Raw genomic sequence first — 13957 nt, forward strand, 5'->3', positions numbered from 1 at the left:
GAGGTTCTTAGCATTTCTTTTCTTTTCATGAATGTTTCTGGCAAGTGCCTCCCATTTAGCCGTTGTCTAGGACTTTAGACGTCTCATTTTGTTTAACATTTTAATGAATAATTCCCATTTATATTACCCATAAATCCCATTTTGTTAAATTATTTCCCTACTAGAAAAAAAGTCATGCAGTAAATTGTGTGATCAATATTCCGTGTTTTAGTCAGTTTTTTTGCCATTGTGACAAAACACCTGACAACATCAATTTTACAAGAGGAAAAGTTTATATGGGGCTCAAAGTTTTGGGAGTCTCAGTTAATGGATGGCTGGATCCATTGCTCTGGGCCCAAGGTAAGTAAGGACATCATGGAAGAAGAGTGTGGCAGAAGAAAGCAACTCAGGATATGGCCACCAGGAAGCAGCGAGATCTCGAGAGCCACCCTTACCAGGGACAAATACCTATCCCAAAGGCCTGCTCCCTATGACTACCTCCTCTAGCCACATCCTACCTGATGCAGTTATCACTCAGTTAATCCATTCAACTGGATTAACACACTGATTAGGTTAAGGCTTTCAAACCTGATCATTCCACCTCTAAACTTTTTTGCATTGTCTAATACATGAGCTTTGGAGGATACCTTATATCTAAGCTATAACACTCTGTTCCAGCTTATTCTGCTTTCAGCTTATATTTTCTTATTTTTTTTAACTTCTAAGGCATTTTCTTACTGTTTATGTTCACAGCTAACTCATTTTTATTTAAAATGTACCATAGTTCTTTGAAGTTGTGAGCCCAATGTCTGTGTCCTTAACCATTATTTATGTTATTGACCATGGAGAATAGCAGAGCCATAGAATTTATGCTATTTATGTTCTATGAGCCACTCATATTTCTGAGTCTATATTTTCTTGGTAAGATTTTAATATCTCTGACTTTTGAGGTTGCTATAAAGCTCAGTTTACATTATAAATCTGGATACACTATTCAGCAAATGAGTAAATTTGGATCATAAATATATACATATATATATACACATAAATGTGTGTGTATGTATATATGTATGCACACACACATAATGTAGACTTACAGACAGGTATACACATATGAATTTATTGTCTTCGATAATGATTTGGAAATACAATGACTACTATACAGTTAAAAAGTTAAATATTTGGACCTTTGAAAGTATAGTCACCAATGAGGTTTCTGGAATTGATCTTCATGGGATTAGTGTCTTGTTGGACATAGGGTATGCTATCCAGACATAGGAGCAAATTTTGTGTACACTATTTTGTATTTTTTGCTTTTCTGTTTTCTCCATATATTGGAAAAATGCGTGATTCATTATGGATGCTTTGTTTTTCTTAGATTCATCTTGCACCTTTCTGCAAACTGGTGAAGACTGATTGCTTTCTATAGTAGTGTTTTCCGACTGCTCTATATGGGCATTTTATTTCCAAGGCCCTTGGGAATGGGACTTGTCTTGCAAAGATCTCAAAGACTAGGGACAGAAGTGAGCTCACAAGATGCAGCATTTATTAGTGTATCATGGTCAGACAGAGCCAATCTTCCCAGCAGAGGTCATTTCTATAATGTGTATTATAACCAAAGCATAAGAGATTGTCATCCCATGTTATTCTGTGTTATGGTTTGGATGTTAGGAGTCCCCAAAGGTCATGTGTGAGACAATGTAAGAAGGCTTAGAAGAGAAATGATTGACTCAATCAGTGAATTAATCTCCTGACAGGATTAACTGAGTGGTAACTGAAGGGTAGGGTGTGGCTGGAGGAGGAGGGTCATTGGGGTATGGCCTCGGGGTATATATTTTGTATCTGGCAAGCGGATTCTCTTTCTCTGCTGGCTGACCATCATATGAACTGCTTTCCTTCACCATACTCTTACACCATGATGTTCAGCGTCGCTTTGAGCCCCAAGGAATAGAACTAGCCGTCTATGGACTCTTAAATCATGAGCCCTGAAATAAACTTTTCCTACTCTGAAGTTGTTCTTGTCAGGCCTTTTGGTCACATTAGCAAAAAAGATGATGAAAACATTTTGCCTCTACCCTTAGCTTGTATTCTCTCTTGAATGAATGGTTGCAGGGCCAAAAGACCTGGGTTGGAATCAAGAATATCAGTTTCTTATCCATAAATAGGGTTTTTATAACAGGCTCTGTAGGCCATAGAGAGAGAGAAAATTTATGGAGCCGGGCATGGTGGTGCATGCCTATAATCCCAGAGGCCTGGGAGCTTGAGACAGGAGAATGATAAATCCAAAGCCAACCTCAGCGTCTTATCGAGACACTAAGCAACTCAGTGAAACCCTGTCTCTAAATAAAATATAAAAAAGTGCAAAGACTGAAATCCAGTTGGGCAGACACATTCTGTACTCGGTGTCCAGCACTGGGAGCACATGGCATTGTGACATTCTCTCCACAGGGCTTGTGTAGCTCTGCCCTTTGGCTGTGCTGATTTACAGCCCATATGGCCTCTCTGTGGGTTTGTCTCTGCTTGGCTCCTGTAGGTTTCCTTGGCACATGTCCCACAATACTGGCATTTTTCGATCTTGGGGGATCTCCACTTTAGCTTCAGCTTCCTCTTCACATCTCCACACGGTTCCCTCTCAGGGGCTGCCTGCAGTGACTCCAACCCTATTGCACTTTGCCTGTCCTCCCAGGCCTTTCTTTGAAATCTTGCTGGAAGCCTCTGTCACCCCCTAACTCCAGCATCCTGCTTTTGTGCAGAACCAGCACCATGTGGTTGCCAGCAAGGTCTGCTTCTATACTGAGCAGTAGCTAAGCCTTCAGGGACCACAGTTTCAGCAAGCCTTTAAGTCCTGGGTGGCTGAGGATGGTGAAACCACTTCCTATGCAAGCAGGGTCCTGTGCAAGCAGGGCACCCCACTGGTCTCTCCTGATTAGAATTTTTATTCCTTTGGGCCTGAAATGGGTGTGATCTTGCCAATTCCTGAGACGCCCTCAAATCATCTTTCCTAGGTATAGTTTTTCTGGGCATAGTCTTTAGCATTTCATTATTGGCTACAATGTCTTTAGTAACTACAACTTCCTTAGCCCTGCTTTGGGCCTGGCTATATGAGCAATGACCAAACAGACTGCATTTTGCCCTGAGACTCCAAGTCATGTAAGAAATGCCTCTCCCAGGGAAAGCCCCACCTCTGTACCCATCAACAGTTGCTTAGCACAGCATGTTTAGCAACACAAAATGGCAATTCTTATACAATGTAAAAGTGTTCTCTCTTTGGTTCCCATTTTTCTTGGACAGTGTACCCCATCAGAGATTGATTGTCTAGATGCTAGTAACCATTCCTTAACTCGTACACAACTAGGGATGTTTTGGCCCACTCTCTTTTCTGCCTGTGATTCAGATCTCATGACGTTTGTTTATGGTTTTGAATCATAGCAACAGCCACTTATGCTTTAATATGGTTTTAGACTATAAAAGGTGTACTCAAACCCCAGAAGGTGTAGACTTGCAGCCTACCCAGGGCCTGTCAGCTGGTGGATCTGGACCCCCATCTGGTGAATAAAGTTTCTGTTTCCTGCTTTAAGATCAATTCGGTGATTTATTGCAATCTCACCCAGTTTTACTCCCACCTTTCAAGTCCAAGTTTTTCAAATCTTTCTGATCTGTTTTCTGTCCTGATTATCATAACGAATTTGTCTAAAAGCAGCCAATAATGCCACCATCTGAATGCTAAGCTGCCTAGAAATTTCTTCTGTCAGATTAAGAAGTCCATCACTTTTAAAATTAGCTTCCTAGGAAGTCTTAGGACACGGGCAAAATGCAGACAACTTCTCAGCCAGAATGTAGCACCATGACCACTATTCCAATTTCTAATAGAGTCTGCCTTTTCTGAAACCTCAGGAGTCCTGTCTTTACTGTCCACAGTCCTATTAGAATTCTAGTCTTCAGAACTCCCACTAGAATCTCTCATTAAGCTCCACTTAAAATAATCTAAAGCTTTTCCAGCTGTTATCCCTAAACTTTACAAAATTTATCCCCCAAATTCCAAAAAGTTCCCAAAGTTTCTAGACCATGTTGTCAGGTTAGTCACAGCAATGACCCCACTTCATGGTACCAATTTCTGTTTTAGTCAGTTTTTCTGATGCCGTGACTTAAAGACCTGACAAGAACAATTAGAGGAGAAGAAGTTTATTGGGGGCTCATGGTTTAAGCCTTCTCATTCCATAGTAGGCTGGCTCCATTCCTTAGGGTTCAAGGTGATGCTGGACATCATGGCAGAGGAGGGTGGTGGAGGAAAGCAGCTCAAGACATCACATCAAGAAGCAGAAAGAGAACTCCACTCAACAAGCACAAAATATAAACACCAAAGGCACACCCCCAGGGCTTTATTTCCCCCAGATATACCCTACTAGTCTATAATCAGCACTCAGTTAATCCCCAATCAGGCATCAGGGGATCAATTCACTGATTGGGATAAGGATCTCATAACAAAATAATTTTACCTCTAAACCGTGCATTTTCTTACACATAGAATTTTGGGGGACACCTCACATCTAAAACATAACATCAGAGATGATGAACCTCTTTTACCTGTATTTCTTGGGCATTTGTGCTGCTTTATTTTAGCACTGTCCACTTTGTTTATTTGTCTATTTGTTTTGTTTAATGGGTCGTGTGTGTGTGTGTATGTGTGTGTGTGTGTGTTGAGGTTTTTAGGCTCAATTTTCACCTTGATAATTGTTTTATTTGTGTGCAGTAGTTTTAAATGTGATGTCATCTTATTTAGCGATTCTTTTTCTTCCCTCTAAGCTTTAGGTGTCCTATTCAGGAAGTAGTTGTCTGTATCCATAGTTGGGCTGTTGACCTTATATTTTCTTCTAGCAGTTGCACCATTTCTGGTTTTATACTCAGGTCTTTGATTCATTTTGAGTTAACGTTTGTGCAGGGTGAGAGAGAGAGGGATTTAGTTTCATTCTTCTACACATTGGTCTCCAGTTTTCCCACTAACATTTGTCAAAGAGGCTCTCTTTTCTCTAACATGTTTTTGGCAGCTGTGTTGAGGATAGGATGCCTGTAGCTGCGTGGGTTTGACTCTGCATTCTCTTTTCCTCTGAGCTACGTTTGCTTTTATGCAAGTGCCATGCTGTTTTATTTATTTATTTATTTTACTAAGACTCTGCCTTTAATTCTTTGATCTCTAGCTTTAAGTAAATTTTCATGCCTAAACAACATATTTCCTAGTGTTCTTATTACTGATATTAATGAAAAATTAGATTTTATTTTCTTCTGAGATGTTTATTTTTTACTCAATAGAACTAAAACCTGCCTGTTGTGTTGTGATAGTAGTATCACAAATTCGTTTTCTCTGCTATGTAGTATTACACAAGTAATTAGATTCTAATTCATTTATGTGTATGACAGTTGTGTCATTTACACAAGAGTGTAAATGACTAAGGTTCTCAGTTGCTCACTTTGAAATCCATTGTAGCAGTTTTGCTGAGGCCACACCTCCTGTGGGATGTTCCCCGCTCATGACTGTGGGAAAGGAGTTCTGAGGCAGACCCAAATGACTAGACTCCTTAGTACTAGTCTCCGTAGTACTCCTTTGTCAGCCCATTTGGCTCAAGGATTTCTTGGCAACCTTACATTTTATGACAGTCTCATCTCATATGCTCATTCAATCTTTTCTCCTTCCCTCCTTTATTTGGGGTCAGACTTGCTTCTTTCTCAATTTTTCTCATTGCCCTATTGCCTTTTACATGAGAATTCTCTGAAACATTTTGTTTTTGCATATGTAATCTCATCTAGTGTTGGCTTCTTAGGGGATCAGGACTAACAAAAACATATCCTGCCAAAGAATGTGACTTGTTTCAAGGTGTTTCTAATATACACAAGTTTGCATCAGACTTTATTGTACATGGTACATGGATATTGTATTACGTCCTGTTCTTATTGATGATGTATAAATTACCACATGGTTTGCCATTTCCTCTTCCTTGGGTCCAAACTCCTACATGAATTAGAATGGTGTTCTGCAGGTTTTAAAATGGGAGGGTTTCCATAGATTATCCTATGACTAAGTAGAGTTCATATGAAGGATTGGGAATGGATACTGATATGTATGTCAAAAGAAGCTACCTCGCTTTCTGAGAGAAAATGCATCCCCAAATAAGTGTCAGTGCATAGTATAAAAGGTTGTTTGTTCTAGTAACAATAGCACACCTGCACAACAGCTTAGATAGGTGGTACCATTTGTCTACATCTGTGGTAGCCCATCATCTGGGTTTCTCAGGTCCTGGACTGGTTAATTAATTGGAGATATTATGGAGACCACGATTTGTGTATATTCTAATTCTTACAGAGTGGCATTATTCTACTCCTTTACCTCCTACATAGAATTCTTCTGAGATAATTTCGTGTTTACTATCCCCTTAAATCCTTCCATTACAGTTGTGCATAACCATGATCTCCTGCTTTCTAACATCAATATCCTTGGCAGTTGTCTGACCTTGTTTTAGATAGAAGTAACCATTTATTTATAATCAACAGTTATGCCAAGTTTAACAGTTCATTTTATATTTCTTTAACCGAATATCTAAGGCTGAATAGTATATAAAAATATGTTTACTTAATTCACAGTTTGGGAGGTTGAAAGGCACCAACTCTGGTGTGGGCCTCCCTGGATGCCATATCACAGCAAACGGCATCAAGGTGGGAGATGTGTGAAAGGGAGAGATCACATGGCAAGACTGGAAGCCAGAGAGTATAGGGAGAGGCCCCCTGTCTTGCTCTTTTATAATAATCTTCTTATGAGAATTAACTGGGGTCCCATGAAAATGACATTAATTCATTTTGAGGTCAGTAACTCCAATGACCTTCCACTAGTCTCCTATTCTTAAAGGTCCCAGAACTTTTTATCTTTTCCAAATGGGGACCATCCCTGCAACACACACACCCTAAGGGGAAATACTCAAACCATTTTCAAACCATAGCACTAAGTGTCTGGGATGTGAGGTGCCCCCCAAAAGCTCACAAGTGAGACAATGCAAGAAGGTTCAGAGGAGAAGTGATTGGGTTGTGAGAGTCTTAACCCAATCAGTGAATTAATCCCCATAGGGATTAACTGAGTGGTAAACAAAGAGGTAGGTTGTACCTGGAGGAGGTGGGAATTGGGGCGTGGCTTGGGGTACATATTTGTATCTGGCAATTGGAGACCTCTTTCTCTGCTTTCTGATTATTATGTGAGTTGCTTTCCTCCACTACCCTTTTCTACCATGATGTTCTGTCTCACTAGAGCCCTGAGGAATTCATATGGCCTTCTATGGACTAAGACCTCTGAAACTGTAAGCCCTCAAATAAACTTTTCCTCCTCTACAATTGAGCAGATTGAGTTCTTTCATTGCAGGGGGTGAAAAAACTGACTCAGTCATTCATCATTGCCAAAATGGGGCTCTACTCCTCTTGGTTAATGACATCTCTGGTCATGCTCTTTTTTATGGCCCTAGTTTGCCTGTGCCAGAAAATAATTCTGTCCATGTGTCTTCTGTCAACACATAACACATACAAACACCCAAACCTCAAAAACAAAAATAAGACAACATCAGTAATAACAAAACAGGAACAACTCTTGGAGATTCTCCCAAGGCTTTCTCAAGCTACAAAGCTCCACCCACATATTTATTCCATAAACTGTGTATTATAAAACTGAGAACATCAGACACTGAGGATTTGGGGGAATGGATCTTATCACTTGTGTCTTGTTGTTCCTTATTCCAGTCTTCACATTTAAAGTGACAGAAACATTCTTTAAAATTTCATTCTGTGGGTTGATTTGTGATAACAGTGTTTGATGTTAGTACAGGAAGTTGCCTCTCTTAATAAGCTTGCAAAGCTATGGCTGTGGTTTCACTCTTTAACCCAGAAAAGGCTGGACCCAGCTGCTGGCTGCTACTTCCAACTCCTATGAGAGTGCTCTGTTTAGGTTTCTGAGCTTTTGTTTGGCCAAAAAAAAAGCTCAACAAATGTATGAGTAAAACAAAAAATATTTACTCAACAAATATTTATTGAGCAATGATAATATGTTAAGAACATACTGGATGTTGGGAATCCAGTATTGAGCAAGATGTCTTTATTATCTTTATGCATCTGTATTGGTGTGGACATTCATTTCTCTGGGTGGCAGGATGAATCACACTGTCATTGTGGAGCCAACAAAGAAGGAAATTAACCATTAGAAAGATGTTACAGCATTTCTGGTGTAATTAGGCATCTCTCTATCCCTATGGAGGGTGTGTCCTCCTCAAAGCTTGATCTGGCTTTAAACTAGTTCAGTATCAGTACTTCCTGGGAGGCGTTTTTTTAGTTCCTACTCTGTTTCCCACATTTGAAGACTGCTTTATTGAATGAAAACGTATTGGTTTAAGATGTGTACATGTCTTCCTATCTTAGAAATGCTAAACTGTGGTAGAACATCTCTACTGGATGCTCTCATGTACTGAACACTTTCACCTCCTGTTTCTCAGGCTGTAGATCAGGGGGTTCACATGGGAATGACAATGCCATAAAATGCAGAGGCAACTTTCATATTCTACTGGGCATTCTCAGAATGAGGCTGTACGTACATGTAAGCAAGGGTGCCATAGAAAATGGTGACCACTGTCAGGTGGGAGGCACACGTGGAGAAGGTCTTCCTCCCTGCATCTCGAGCTACCAAGCTCCATTCACATATTTATTCCATAAACTATATATTACAAAGCTGAGAACATCAAGACAGTGAGGATTTGAGGGAATGGCTCTTCTCACTTGTGTCCAGTCTTCACATTTAAAGTGACAGAAACATTCTTTAAAATTTCATTCTGTGGGTTGATTTGTGAAAACAGTGTTTGATGTTGGTACAGGCAGTTGCTTCTCCCAATAAGCTTGGCAAAGCTATGGCTGTGGTAGAAGATGTAGAAGACATCTTTGGGGTGGTGGTCATGATATAAATGTAGAAGATGACGATCAACACAGTGAACATCAAGTTAAGTCCCACAAACAACAAGTGGCATGATACTGATATCAGTGTTGCAGCATGAAGAGTGAGATTTGGGGGACATTACAAAAAAATCACTGATGCTGTTGGACTTATAGAAGGACATTGAAACAGTAAGTCCTGTGTGGACAGAGCATTTATTGAACCAATGAAAATCCAGCCATGAATTGGCCGAGGACTGTTCAAGACAGAATTATGGGACAGCAAAGTGGCTTACAGATGGCTATATAAGGGTCAACTGCCATGGCTGGTAACTGTCACTGGTTGCCCACTTTGCAAGAACCAATTGCATTACCATCCTCTTAATGATAAGGACTTGTTTTCTACGATGAAGTTTTTCAGCATCTTGGGATCGATAGCAGTTGTGCAACAGGCATCACCAAAGCCAAATGTTGCAAGAAAAAGTACATGGATATTTGGAGTCTGGAATCTGTCCTAATGAGCAGGGTTATTCCAGTATTCCCCACCATGGATGTCAAATGGATCATGAGAAATGATGAATAGGACACTCTGAAACTCATCATGTTGGACACCAAATCCCAGAAGGTAGAATTCAGTCACTTCAGTGCCATGTCTTTCTGTCATGGCTGCTAAAAACTCTAGAGAGAACCAGGCAAAGACGGAAAAGAAAAGAGGAAACTCTTTGTGACATTTTACAGTGAATGATTCTTACATTTCACATCACTTTGATTTGGACTTTTCTGACAAACACTCACGAGGGAATTTAGTACTTTCCAAATAATTCTTTCAGTATTTTTCACATAATCAGTATAATTCATCCATGTATTCATTTAAAAATGAAGACCACTGCATATAATGCTGACTTTTTATGTCAGATTCTAAGAAACATAGATTAATGTACTTTTCAACTATATTAAACAGGCATCTCTACTTGGATGATACAGTAAACAAATATGATTTTGTACCTTCTCAGCAGCCAACAGTTTTTCTCAGCCATTTATCATTTTAGTCATAGTTCTGGTTCAAGCTCTTGGCATTAATAGAATTAGAGTGAGAAAAATTTTCTGAGCTATGTTCATGGACAATACACCTTTCATCTTTTTTTAAAAAATCTATCCTTTCAGACAAACAACATGATTTTTAGTAGAAATATAAGTAAAATATTGCATGGAAATATTGAAATAAAACACTTATTATGAATCTGAAACTTGAATTTAAATGTACATCCTGTATTTTCAAATGTTAAGTGTGGTGACTGTACTCATGTGGCTTACTGTCTACTGTATGCTGGGCTCCTGCATGTTTGTGTGAAGTGGAATCTGTGTCTCCATGGATTTCATGTTCCTCCAGTTTGATGGCCTGGGATTGTGTGCTTGTACCATTGTCTTTTTGTAACTCCTATCAGAAAAGTTCTCCTTGCAAACTAGGCAATCTTCTCATTTTATGTCTATATGAAAAGGATGTTTGAATTTTCCACAGAATTCTTTCTTTTCAGTTATGGTGCAGCTTAAGGAAAAGACAGGTGCTAACAATTTGACTAATATATAATGATAGCTTATTTTAACTCATAAGTATTTTTTTGCATTTTCTATCTAAGTTCTTTTTTTCTAAGTTTGGTGCTTTGATGCACACATGCCTGATTTCTCATGTGGTGTAGAGTGCCCTTAAACACCCTGTTAGTGTCTTTATGGTAACACCCTGATTATTGTGGGATAATGGACCCTTGGTATGTCAGGAATTGGCTTGGTATCCTTGACACCTTTTCTTCTGGAACAATTGCACACACTTTCATCCAAACTTGCTTGTGTGTGCAAACGATACAATATTCTGGCCAAAGGAACATGGGTAAAAGCTATCTTTAGGCCTGAATCATCTCTTCACTCCCATTCCTATGCAAATAAAACCAAATGACTTTGTGCTCCCTTTCTTCCTCACATATTAGCTGGATGTTGACATTCAGGGACACTTTGCAAATCCTGTGGTAGGGTGGCCAGATACAATACCAGATGCCAAGTTAAAATTTGAATTTCAGATAAACAACGTAATTTTTAGTAGCATTAAAACAATTACTGCATAGCCAGAACTCAATTTTAACTGTGCATCCTATATTTCCATCTGTTAAGCCTGGTGACAGTATTTGTGTGGCTCATGGTGGTTTACTCTATGCTAATTTCCTGTGTGTGAAGCAGAGTCCCTGTCTTAAAGCATTTTGTGTTCCTGTAGTAGAACACAAGGGAGTAGGCAATTTATACAGAGAAGGAGGTTTTTGGACCTCATGGTCTGGAGCCTGGGCATTTTGAGATGGAGGAGCTACACCAGGTGAGGACTTTCTTACTGTGCCATTCCACGGTAGAAGGTGGAGGGCAGGAAAGAAGGAGAGCAAGAGAGGGCCAAACTGGTTTTTGTGACAAACCACTCTTATTGTAACTAAGCCTCTTCCACAATAACATCATGAATTTGCTCATGAAAGCAGATCAGGCCCCAACCACCTGTTATTAGGCCTTACCCCCAACCCTGTGGTGTTGGCGATTCCATTCCAGTATGAGAACGTCGGTGACACATTCATCCTGCAGAAGTCTCCCTCTGTTAGCAACATGCCTCTGGATTTTATGTGACTGAGAATTTCTATCATTTTATGTCACTGAAACTGAGGGATTTTTTTAAAACAACATATAGTCTTACTTTAAATCATTAATATTTCAGTCACACAGTACAAAGATTTTTTTTAATTAAAAGGTATAAGTGAATGCAGATGTAGCAACAGTTTAAATTTCTATCTGAAAGTGGATTGGCAAGTGATTGCTCATTTATCAGACCCCAGAAAATAAAATACTGAAACAGAAATAGAGAAAGCATAGAATCAACTAGGTTTATACTACAGGATACTCCAAAAGCTGATATCAACAGGTATACTCTGAAAGAGTTGAAGGGAGTGTTAAAAGAATGAGGGTTGATTGAGAGCCTTCTAAGAAGCAAGTTATAGGTTATAACTTTTGGTTACAACGTTTATGTCAGTAGCTTACCTCTCGGATACCTGAAGAAGAAAAAAGAAAGAGAAAAAAGTCCCTTGGACGAAGTCAACTACAAGGAAGAAGGGCCATCTTTGAAATGTACAAGCCACCCCCCAAACAAGATATCAATCAATTTTATGTTATTATATGTTATCTTATATGTATTTACTAAACTTACTTTCATGGAAGAAAATGAGAAGGTCATTACTGAAGAATGTGTATGTTAGTTAAAATTAGGTATTATCTTAAGTTGGAATTGTGCCATGGCTAAAAGTGTGGTTGAATTTCTCCCTAGAATTTTATACATCTTTATTCATGGAAAATGTTGTGTAATAAAAGAACTGTTGCAGAGGGGGAGAAAGACACATCCCTAGTTCATCAGTAGACTGCTACTTCTTCACTCATACCTAAGCAGAGCTCCATCTTCAGGGACAAGATTGGCACTGAGTCAGGGGAAGCCAGTGGTTGATATCAGCTTCTCTAGTTCTTTCAAATATCTGGCAGAGACAAGCACGGTGGGATAACTCAACTGACAGAACAGGACACTCTTGTCTCAAATTCAACTTCTAGGGAGGCCTGAGAACAGTAAGTTCTAATGAGCTCCTTCCTCAGGTAAATGTGTTGAAATGCAGGTGAAGAATCCATCCATCCAGGAGGGACAATAATTCTCAGAAGCTGGGGTAGGTCAGGGGTCTATGGAAACTGCAGTCTTGATTGGGTGATCATATTTACTTTATCAGTTTTACTGTAATCATTTTGATTTCAACGAAGGTGATGTCACATTATGGAGACCCTTTTCAAGCCTGAGGACTAACGCCCTGCCCATCGCCCCACAACAGAATGTGTACACTGGGGATGAATTGACTCGATATGAACTATTTTGTTTTTGCATGATAGAGGCATCTCCGAGTCAAACAAATGCTGCAAAGAAAGTAGCCCACTACCAGAATATTTTAAATATGCTTAGCATGCACTTGGTCTCCGTGCTTCTGAACTTTCATCATATTCCCCTACGTGCAGTGGAAAGGAGACAGGCAGCCCTGTGTTTGAATTCCTGTCTTGCCAGTTAATAGAGGCTACGGATGTTGCCCCCCCTCTGCCTTACTTCCTTCCTCTGTAAAATGGGAGTTATGGCACTCACTTTGAAGTTCATTATGTGCCTGCAACAATGTTTGTCCAAAATTATTTAAGAGGTTGGTTTAAATAAATCACAGTAGATTAACATTGTGGATCAACACACAGCCCCCCAAATGAGACAAATATATGCCTTTATGGAAAGGTGCCCGTGTCATACGGTCAGAAGAGAAAGCAAGACCTAGAATAATGGTTATGGTGTGGGCCCTTCTAATAAACAAGCTCTCTCTCCCTCTCCAACTCTTTTGTTCTCATTCCCTTTATTTGTTTGTGGTTAAACTTGAGAAATGATGCACACTCACTCTTTGATCATTATTATCTGTAGATGTGTTTTGGGTTGAGAGAGAACCTTGCTTTTTAGAGCTTTGTTTTTTGACTTTCACTGTTGAATTTGGAATTCATGACTCCTATTGCTTTAAAAACAAAGATCATTTATTTTTAAATTTATGTTGTCCTTGATGCAATAACAGTTGAATGTGATTTTCTTTGTTTTCTGTTTGTTTCTTTCCCTTTTGTTTTTTCTTTTATTTTTCATGCTTTTCTTAGGGCTGCTTGAACATACTTTAGAATTATGGTAAGATTTATCTAGTGTTTACAGGGGTTGCTCTATGTGTTATATTGCAGGTACATATTTATTGTTGTATTTTACTGGTAAGTGGTATAGAGACCTTACTTTCTTTTACATCCCTGACTCCCATTATTATTATTATTATTATTATTATTATTATATTTAATGAATTGTGAATTCAATCCAGAGGCACTTCACCACTGAGCTACACCCCCAGCACTTTATTATTTTTAAATTTTGAGACAGAGTCCCATTAAACTGCTGAGGGTCTCATCTGAT

General features: G+C 39.2%; 1 pseudogene; it reads right to left on the reverse strand.

Moving 5' to 3' along the window:
• Nucleotides 1–8477: 8477 nt before the first annotated feature.
• LOC124092750 (putative olfactory receptor 5AK3) lies at nucleotides 8478–9589 on the reverse strand (annotated as a pseudogene).
• Between the last annotated feature and the right edge of the window lie 4368 nt (nucleotides 9590–13957).

Source organism: Marmota monax, unplaced genomic scaffold (assembly GCF_021218885.2).
Source record: "Marmota monax isolate L192 unplaced genomic scaffold, Marmota_monax_Labrador192_F-V1.1 WCK01_AAM20220418_F8-fsc00038, whole genome shotgun sequence".
Taxonomy (NCBI): Eukaryota; Metazoa; Chordata; class Mammalia; order Rodentia; family Sciuridae; genus Marmota; species Marmota monax.